Source organism: Halichoeres trimaculatus, unplaced genomic scaffold, assembly GCF_033239565.1.
Source record: "Halichoeres trimaculatus isolate MK-OKI-2021-1 unplaced genomic scaffold, fHalTri1.1 fHalTri1_scaffold_4, whole genome shotgun sequence".
Lineage (NCBI taxonomy): Eukaryota > Metazoa > Chordata > Actinopteri > Labriformes > Labridae > Halichoeres > Halichoeres trimaculatus.
This window is the reverse complement of record NW_027437182.1, coordinates 13,622,433-13,633,565: the sequence shown is the minus strand read 5'-3', so window position 1 is coordinate 13,633,565 and position 11,133 is coordinate 13,622,433. Positions and strand designations below refer to the sequence as shown.

At 38.9% G+C, this 11,133-nt stretch overlaps 1 pseudogene; it reads right to left on the bottom strand.

Annotated features, from left to right (window-relative positions):
• Positions 1 to 4,224: 4,224 nt before the first annotated feature.
• On the bottom strand, positions 4,225 to 10,929 carry LOC141788526 (N-acetyllactosaminide beta-1,3-N-acetylglucosaminyltransferase 3 pseudogene; annotated as a pseudogene).
• Between the last annotated feature and the right edge of the window lie 204 nt (positions 10,930 to 11,133).

Genomic DNA, 11,133 nt, shown 5'->3' with positions numbered 1-11,133 from the left:
CACAAGTATGCAGGTGTTTCCAATCACACCTCTAAAGTTCCTGGACAGAATGAATTCGATGAGGAAGACTCACAGTTGTTTCTGTGTTTGTTTGGAAACATTACAAGAAAGTACAATTTATGGGTGTCATACAGAATGAATGATGTCAGCTGAGCCTTTGTTTTCATTTTTCTTGCCAAATCCCAGAAAGTTAAACACAGACTGATAAAAAGACCAAGAATGGTGCGTTTCATGAGTTACAACGCAGTTTTCCTTTACTAATTTTTGCTTCTGCAGCGAGTAGGAGTGTAGCCCAACAGAAATGAAAATATGATCGCCCATGCTCATTTTCTACACCAACAAACTCAAGGTGGATTGAATCAAAGGTTTTGTTTTTTTTTTTTTTGTTTTTTTTTTCAACTTATCTGACCAGTGGGGTTCATGCCTTGGCAAAAACTGTGTAATATTTCAAGGTAGGGATTCAAGGTGTGAAATATATACTGAAATATCCTAAAGGCTGCACATGTGGCAGAAATACAGGAGCAGCTCAGTGTTATCACGTGTGGGACTGAAGATGATGACAGGATGGGAAAACTATAAAATTGGCAGACAGGTCAACAGTTTTATTATTGTGAAAGACTCTGAGAGGAAATGAAGCACATGGCAAACCACGAACAAAGACGCCACTCATGGCAGCCTGAACAAACAGGTCTGGTAAACTGTATGTTGTGTGACGGCTGGATTAAATGGAAAGGTAAGGCAGCTGCATGAATGCCAAGAGGTGTGGACAGGTGAGAAGATGGAGAATGAACAGAGAGTCTGCAGCCACCTGGTGGGCAAGGTGGAGTTGTACAGATAAAATAACTGGGCTCTGACATGACCGTTTTTGTCATGGGGTGAAAGAGCAAAGAAAAAAAAGTAAGAAAAAAAAAAGATGTCGAATAATTGCTCTTAGATCAAACGATCATCTGCAAAGACATTCAAAGTGACCTCACCTAGAAATAAACAAACCTCTCTATAAACTTTGTACAAAGTTTGTCTTGTGTAATAAATAAAACAGCTTAACCATGAGGAAAATGAACATCATACAAAAATGAATTTAAAGTGCTCATGGCTTCAGTGACTTGTGAATATTTGTTTTGGGTGTTTTAAAACCATACACTTACATTCTCTGTCCACAAGATGTCTCTATTATCTTACTGCAATGGAAGCTACACATACACACAAACACACACACCATAAAAACTTCTTTTTCTAATTATAACCTAGCTGTTCAGTTTTGGTGGGGGTTGATGGATAAATGGCCAAACTAACCAATAACAAAAAAGTGTCAGTGCATCATCTAAATACATCAGTTCAAACTGCGGGTCAGTCTTATGTCTGTGATGTACAAAACAACGACTGAACTGCAGGTTGGCAGTGTTACTTCTCTAATGGCTGTTTGTCGCTTTGTCCTATGACAGTCAGTTATTCAGCTGTTGTTAGTAAATGATCTCATCAGGAAGTTAGTGAAGGATTATTTCTCACAGGGTTTTCACCTGGTGTCCCATACCAACATCACATTTAAATACCGCCCAATTTTACTACTCAGTAACTCAAGTACTGATAGGTTTCAGGGAGAAAATCAGAGATCCAGAAACTTTATTATGGTGGAGAGCAAATGTGAAAGTGTGCAAACTTTAACTATATAAGTATGTTTGTATGTCATAAGCTTTGTATGTCTAGTTCCCAGTGTAGCAGGCCTTATTAACTCCTGGTCCAAACTATGCCTGGGTACATTTTGGCCCAGGCAGGAGCATAAAGTGGCCTGCTTCAAAATATCTCAGGGTTTAAATCAGACAAGGCCAGACTATAGCCCCCAAACCAGAACATACCTCGCTTGGGCAAGAAGTTTTGTGTTTACAAAGTGTCTGATTCAAGGAAGAATAACCACTGTGAATGCAAACAGCACATAAAACTTATGTCTCATAATTCAATTTAATTTAATTAAAACATCTAAAAAAGTTTCATAATCTTACTAGAATCTGAGTAAGCCACATCAGACTGTTCTGTTTGGATCTGAAAAAAGACAAAGCTGTTACACAAAACAACTAAAGAGTGAATACTTTTATCGTTTTAGAACTGTTCAAATTTAGTTTTTCTTTGAATTGAACAAAATCAATCAGTATATGGATTTCAATTTTTTGTGTGAAAAAATAATGTTCTCGTAGATTTAAAACTGTTCTATGTGCAACTGAGTTCTACTTTGAGTTGTATCAGCAGTTATCTAAAAGGTCCCATTTTATGCAAAAATCACCTTATGAAGTCTTTTAGTGAAATTTATGGGTTTTTGGCTTTCCTCCCAGCCCACAAAATGTGACTTTAAGGACAAAACCTGTGCTTAGTAGTGCTTGTGAATGTAAAATCCTGACCTAAAACAAGCTGTTTGGTTTTGGGGGATTTGCCAACGTCAGCATTTCCCTTTTTGACCAATCAGGAGCAAGTCTGACCTGATTGGTCTACTGGAGCAGATACCCCTGAACCCCCTCCCCGCCCACTGTTCTCCGAGCTGGTGGAGAGATTTGAAGAGCCATCACTGCTTTGTTTTTGGCTGTAAACAGCCACATAGTTCCATGCACAAGCTTCCCATCTCGGAAGAAGACAAGACTAAGTGGCTAGAGTTCATTTATGAGGGAAATGTGCCAGCTACACTCAGTAAAACTGTGCATGTGTGTGCTAGTCACTTCTCGGCCAACTGCTTTTCCAACTTTGGACAGTACAACAGAGGGCTAGCGAATAGACTGGTCCTGAATCCAGGCGCATTACCAACCATCCGCCAACAAACATCAGACCCTGGAAATGTGAGTATTTTAAATGCTGTGTGCTGTGGAGCAGATGTAAGAGCTTTTCCTCAGTGTCCTCCCTGTCTCTGTTTTAGCTTCAGGATGTTAAATGTAGCTGCGGTTCGCCTGTTGTTTTAGCCTGTAATGTTACAGTAAACGAGCTTCGCTGTTTTCTAAACATTGTGCACTCAGGGCTCGTGGCGCCGCTCTCAGTGACGTGGAGGAGCGGGGCGGTATCAGCGGTGGCTCATTTACATATGAAGGTCACGCCCACTAAATCAGAGCATTCTGAACAGAGGGGCTATGAGAGCCTGGAAACAATGCTGCTGTGCTTGATTTATTGGCTTTTTGGACCAAAACATGTTACTACCATTTCATAAAAACACCAATGATCCATATTAAACTGCAGAAAAGGAGCAGAACATGGGACCTTAAACATGAGAAATTCATTTGATTTGAACCTTTGAAGAGCAAACAGTATGTAGATTAACTTGTTTGACACCACAGTAAATGAGTACATTTCAAATAGAAGGTTATTGTAATGTGTAAGACCATAACTATATGAATGGTGCGTTGAAATCTGTATGACATATTCACTTTGTATTGAACCATGGCAAACTGTATCACCAGCTCCTAGTCATCTTCCATGGAGCGTAATCATTTCAGTGTTGTTACTAGTATTTGATTTTGACATTGATTAATTTTTGATTTTTACATTTTTATGTTTAATACACTCAATGAAGTGTTGAAAATATGTCTTGTATAGATCACTCATCACTACTGATATAACAGGGGGTATAATCTATCCTGGGCTACTTAGACCCTGTGTTTAGTCTGGTCACTCAAGGTATATTTTGGCCTGTAACACCTGGTTAGAGCTTTAGATTTTACTGATTGTGGCTGTTTTGGTGGTGACAGAGGGGGGAAAAATCATCTGGATTATAACTTGGCATGTTTTTGTGGAGACAGGGATCGGGTTTCACGTGTTTTATTCTTTCAGGTTAGCAGCGTCATGACAAAGGAGGCTGAGGTCTTCACCTGTGCTGCCCACTCATTTTCTTTCATTTGAGATCACTTGTAAAAACTAACTCACTGGTGTTGGAATGTATTCAGCTGTGTGCAGGGCTATCACATATATGTGTAACACACATAGTATGTATACATATAGACATACATGACTCCATCACATAGCTCTTGTATAAATAGATGCTGATGATCTGTTTGCTGACTGCAGGGAAAGTAGGCATGTGTTTTAGATTGTACTCAGACAGCTGAAGATATATTTAGAGGAAAATCACCCTACCAGTGTTTTATATTGTGGATAAGACCTTGAAATTACCTTGTGAGAACATGACACAAATCTGTTTTTGTATAGTTACAAATACTTTTATTTGCAGTGCCAAAACACACTTCAAAACCTGCGTTATAAAAAATAAAAGTATCAATCTTCATTTAAGCAACATAAAAAAATCTATACTTATAAGCTTCAGTTTGAACAAGGCACAAATTCCATGTACAGAAATCACAAAATGATGCCTGGATATGGCACGGTTTTTAAAAATTTGGACACACAACAGCTTTTAGTCCTTCATAATATTGTCTTGAGGAGCACAGATTTGAGGCACAAACACCTTTGTTAGATTCCCTTCTATAGATTTTAAATGAAAAATAATTTCTAAAAAAGCTATTCAACAGAAAAGTGCTTTACAAACATCGAGCAAAGAAACATAAGTTACATCATTTTAAAAATTACCCTGAGAATTTCTTTTTATGATCTTTCTTTAAAGACCATGAACACACCACAGTAAAGTCTCTGTCAGTCAGCTGGTGATTGTTTGGTACAGATACCAGAGTGTTCCAGTTAACCAGTTTGCCTAAAGCTGAATAAATATATATTTTTAATTGTAAAAGAACAACTTAAAACATTAAAACATTCAAAAACAATAAGAATACAGGCTGAAGATGCATTTGGTGATCACCGTTAGTAGATCACTTCTATCAGAACAGTTATGTGCTCTGGACTTCATTAAGTTTGTAGTCAGACTGGACCATAGATCAATACCCAGCCCCTGTGATCCCACTCTTCAGCTGGGAGTCTTTCCACAAACAAGTAATCAAAAGAACTCTCCCAGATGTAATTAAAGGCGAGGCTCATTCACAGATTTGACAGGCTGGACTGCACAACACAAACAACTTCAAGGCGCCGTTCCCCCCAGAGAAAACATGTGCTTCACATTCTCTGTACGGTTTTACAACAGTTCATGTTGGTGTTAGATACTGCACATTTGAAAAGGGTCATGTGCAGTTATGGCTTTGTGTTATGTCATGGTCAATTCACAAGGTTAGAGATGTTATCATGCTTGTGATTAATGACTTCTTAAACACTTTTTGGAGTGTTGCAATGGCTTGAACTGGCAGAAGAGGATGGAAAGAACCTGCTATTTTGCTTTGTGCTGTCTTCCACATCCTGTCAGATGTGAGACAGAGGTTTTATGGTTTGCATTGCCATTGCTAATGAGGTTTATCTTTGCTTCTTTGGTTTGGTGCACAGTATCAACAGGGGGGATGCAAAACTCAGACAGATTTACCCATAGATTTATGCATTACATCTAAAACCTCCTGTCTGACCAACACCAAGGCCAATAAAGTTACTGAGAACATTTTTGAGTCATCAGTATCTTCTAGCTGGTGGTTCAGAGCTGTGCCAAGATGTTCAAAAGGTTTTAAAAAGCTGGACATCAAGTGACACTGACTCTATGAAAGATTTTTTTTTTCTGTAACAGCCCAACAAGAGCCATCACCTGCACATTTTATAGTTATACCAGTGTCAAGTTGACCACTCCAGGTTTTCTAAAATGGGTCCTTGGTGGATTGATTTCTGTCAGCTCAATCAGATAGATATTTAAGCTAATGTTAGCCATGTGAATTTTTTTGAGAACCTGGATAACTTTTGATTGTGAATACCCTGTTTGAAAGTTATTTTTTTGCTTAAAAACTACATTCATACATGCAGAGAGATTACTTTTCTGCTCAAGAGATAGGCGCCCCCTACAGGCCTTCCTTAATATCAACAGCTCACAGCCCATCTCTTGCACTGGAAGCTCTTCAGCATAGCCCTGATTCCTCTAACGTACTGCACAGTTAGCTCCACACCAGCCTACATTGCACCACCACAAAGCTACATTAATCAATATTTTCATTAAATGTGTGATGGGGATGGGTATTGACAAAATATTACTGATCCCAATGCCATTATTGATTCTGCTGATTGATTCAATTCCCCCTTTGAATTTTCTGTGTACAAGCTTACAGATTTTCTGTGTCAACATCATTTTATTGAGTTTATAAGTGAATAGGTATGAAATGAACCTCTTGGTATTTAATGTTGTGCACTGACAAATGTTTTAACATGTTGGTGGTATTCCCACCCTTGCATGTTATTACAGTGTTGCACAAATTGGACTTTGCATTGTCAGTGTCCTTCTTGGTAAGGTCAAGCAAAACCTTTGATTGCTTTCAATCCAATCCACTTTTGTCTTGGAAATTCTGCTGCTGACCAACAAGCGTGAACATAAGGTCCGGCATAATGTAAAGAATCAACCAAGGAATCATTAAGGGCTAACGATGTAGACAGACTGAACCATTTCTAATTGATTCTTAAGGAGGAACTGGTTATTGATACCCATCTCTAATGTGGTATTAATAAAAAGAGAGGAGTGGCATTTCATGAGAGATCAGTTTTCCAATTGTTCATCAAGACCCTGCAGGATAACTGGACACATTTGTCAGGGAATAAGACAGTGAATGGATCAGCAGTAAAATAACTCATTCAACAGATAATGCTTATAGCTGCACGTCTGTCACCTGAGATGTAAACAAAAATGGGTGATATTATAAAGCCTGTTTTTTTCTTTTCAACAAAACTTTGATAATTCAAAATATTTTGATACATATTTTGGCCTTGTTGAAAAAAAAAACCAATCTCCTGGAGTGTCCAAACTGACAGAGATCCCAAATCTATCCTTGTGGTACATGGGAGATTACAGCTGCAGGAACAAGTCTGGGTAAGTTCCCTCACCACCCAAAAGTTACAGTTTGGCAGCTCTAATGCCTAATGATGACATTTGAGACTGGGGTCATGTATTCTATTCCACATGAGATACAGGTTAGCTGAGAGGAATCTGTGTACCAATAAAACCTCTTTATAAAAGCAGGGGTCATAGCTATCTAGTTTGCTGGAGGGAATGTGCAGTCCTGCTGTCTTCACACCCATATGAGAAGTAGGGCTAAGTCCTGCTTTGGCCAGACACATCCCCATGTAAACATCATCAATAGGAAGAAGCATTATGGACTGGGACATTTTGTATATAACCAAAGCTGTGTAGCCAGACAACAGGAAGCCCCCACCACCACAATAGGGTGGATAAACATTGGATTCTTGCACCTGCACCGGGATAAAGTATTTGCTATTTGGAGCTCTAATGGGTCCCACATTCTGGATCAGATGGCCAGTGAATAGATGTTTGCTTCCATCATTGTCCTTAAGGCCTTGGAGATACTCCACCATGTTGTCTGTGTTAGCAAAAACATCATCATCACCGTTCAGTAGGAAGCGAGCATTCGGACAGTTTCTTTCCATCCATTCCAGGAAAAGTACCTGCTTCAAGGTGAGGTTGTAGAAAGTGTCACTTAAGTCCCACTGGAGTATGTCACCGTACTCCTTTTGCTCCAGCTCAAGCAATTTGTTATGTCTCTCTTTCTCAAAACCAGAATCTGTGGTTCCTGAGATGAAGATCCTCCGGATTTGTGCGCCTCTGTGCACTCTCTCCTTGGCCCAGGTTTTGCGCAGCACCTCCCTGCGATCGTAGTTCCCAGGAGAACTTTTAATGGCCAGCAGAAGGAAAACATCTGCTGAGCTGTCAGCTCCTCCACATTTGTCAGGAAGGTCCAGTATCATAGGGAAGTGTCGACAGTGTCGATGGTAGAGGAAGTCTTTGATGTTAGCCGGAAGAGAGCTGAAGCCTGTGACGTTGGAAGCTGATGTATTTGTTTGACATGGTGGCCACTCGAAGACATAGGGGCTCTGAGTGATGTGATGCTTTCTTTGACTGTGTTTTTCTCTCATGTCTCGATGAACATGGATGAATCTGAGGTCAATAAAATCTTTGGAGAGATGGAGGGCTAAAAGACAAAGAGCTCCCACCAAAAAGAAAAACTTTGTCCTGATGCGTCTCATTCTTGAGTCTGCAGAAAAAACAAAAACATATCATATTAAAACACTTCAAAAATATCACAAAAGGCCAAGGCCACATCTGTCATGTAACTAAAAGATCAAAGGTGAGGTGGGACTAGAACTTTAAGCAAACAGCTACATGTGTTTATTGATAAAGAGGAAAGCCACACACATCAAACACATGCCATGTTGAAATCCTAATCTTTGATTGCCTGATGGCTTGATTTGCAGCAGAGCTACAATACCAGTCAAAAGTTTGGACCCCACATTCTCATTCTCTCATTCAACATTTTCACCTTTGTTTTCATTAATTTCTACATCCAGAATGATACTGTAGACATCCCAACCATTAAAGAGCACCTATTAAATTACGTTTCTAATAAAAAAGTGTTAAACAAAAATATGTTTTGATATTATAGATTTTAGGAGGAATGAGAAAGAAATGAACTTTCTAAATCTGTCTTGCTGCCAAGATGAGATGATCCACTCCCCTATGTCAGGAATCCAAACACTTGCCACTGTATCAGATAACAAATGCTGCAGTTAACTTTAGAAAGCAGAAGCAGCCTTTACAGTTATAGTAACCACAGCACACACATATACACATTAACACGGCAATGCAGTCACAGGGAAGAGGCTGTTTTGAGCTGGCCTCTCTGGAATACAATGCTTCAAGGACAAATACAGGATGAGGGGTGGAGTTTTTTTAATACCAGAAACCTTAGGGAGTGTTTCAAGAATAATGAGTCTCAAAGAGTGATGCCAGTAAGTGGAAGCTTTCCAGCCTCAGCGCTCTGAACAACAAGCAGGCGCCAATAAGTATGAGTTAACAGGAGGTGGCATAGCATCACATGTGCTATGACACGGGGTGTTTGGTGGCAAGAAATCAAACGCTGTCATGTCTCCTAATAACGGGTGGAATATATGACTTAGATGATGTCAGACATGAAGTCACTTAGATCACTGTTTACACTCAAATGTAAAAAGGACATAAAGGAGATGATCTGACTCAGTGTACAGAGTCCTTGAAAGAGTCTTGAAGCAGACTGGGAGTGCCTCAAGTGTGTTTATTAATGCTTTATGATCATCATAGCTTAGTGAGTCTCAAGCTAATCATAAGCTGAACGTATAAAAGGTCTGCAAACATACACACCTCTCCACTTGACCTTAACTGAGGCAGCACTTTGCACAATCTATAATATACATTCCAAACTTTTAACTCTGTCAGTAAAACCCCTGAAAATGTTTTTAGAAATAACTCACTCACCATTTATTAACCTTTAACAGTTTTTCTTTCATTTATCCACCACAGCATGTCTTAAATAAATATCCATAAGTGAGGAACAGTGTGCTACTGATAAGATAAATTCTAACTCCGGCTTTACTTCTCTGACTCTCGTCAAGAAGAAAAGTGAAACGAAACTTTATATTTACCTCGTAAAGATCATTTTTTGAAAGTGTTAATCAGTCTAAATATTCATATTTTTAGCTCTCGACAGTTGCATCAGCATCTCTATCTGACATGACCATGATAATATCAGTCATTGTTACATTTAAAATAATTTGTTCAAAACTATGTCTGACTTGTAATCTAAGCTGCTTGGGGTGTTTTTTTGTGATATGCAGTATTATCATAATTTCACATCACAGCAGCAGGAAGCAAGAAGAAGCTGCAGTAGCTTGACTAAAGTGTGCTGTAAGGAACAAAATATCATGTGATCAAGTAGTGGATACTGGCTGTCGACTAAATATACTATCAAGTTGATAGAATTAAGACCTAAGTTTGTCTATTAAAGACAGAAAATGACAGCAGCCCATCTATGTATGTATGAGCTCCTTGATATAAGATTGATCAATCATATATTTGCTTAGCTCCTCTGCCCTTTTGACTCACTTCCTCTTTACATTAATATTTCACAACTTCTCTCCTGACTAAGCATTCTAGTTAATCTTTACTGGGGCCCAACACCTAAAACAAATTCAGTTGTATCCTCCCTTTGCAGCTTTACCACTGCAATAAGTGCAACCGAATTAAGACATGTGGCTGTGTATCAGTCACATGTGAAACTCAGCTGCAGGAATAGACTGGTACTCTTACTTTTAATACTCTCAGGATTAAAAAAGTAAACACTTACATCGGTAAAGTTTTTGTATTTCAAATCTTGAAAATATTATAACAACATTTACACATTAATGTTAGGATCAAAGCTGAGTACTAGAAATTAAGTTTTTCTACCATTGTAATGAGTTAATGCAATAAAAACCTAACATTAGTGTTATCGTAACGTTTGCTTAATTCTAAATATTCCTCACTTGAAGAATATTTTTAACAGATATGCGAAATGATGAGAAATGAATTATTATTTTTTATTTCATCAGCAAATTGCTCGTTAGTGTGTGGCCACAGGTTGCCTGACAACAGTGATGTGCTGTGCTGGCTAGTGCGCTTGAGGAAGTGTAAAATTAAAGAACAAGGGGACATGAAATTATAATTTACACATAAATTAACGGACCCCACATGACCAAGAACCAAACTGGTCGACCATGAAATCTATAGAAAAACCTTGTGTAATTCGCACTTACTCTCAATTGTTTATCATTCATCTGTCTTGTTCACAAAGTGCGCAGCAGAAACGAAGAAACGTCGCTGCTCAATGAAATAACAACCGTTAACTTCAAACGGAAACTCGGTCCAGTAGCCTCAACTTCCCGAGAAACAGACAGGCTACACAGGAAAACACTTATTAAACAGACTTTAAAATGCTCTACACCATGTACTCACAGCATTAAGTTGATACAATCCTTGAGTCTGTTGCAGAGGAAACAAAGATTTTAAGTTAGTCCAGTGAAGAGCAGCAGCAGCAGCATGACTCAGTGCCCTCTGATCCGCCGTCCAGGCTACAGGCTGGGCGGTGCCTGAGTCAGGGGAGTGTGATCCATCAAACGATGTCACTTCATGAAGGTTGTTATCGATAAGACAACCTGAGAAGACACACCTCAACATCCACCTAGGCATACTTGTCTGCGGAGTAAGTGAAATAAATTAAAACCCATAACCTTCAACTGCTGTCTTTGTTTTTATCAACTGACTAAAAATAT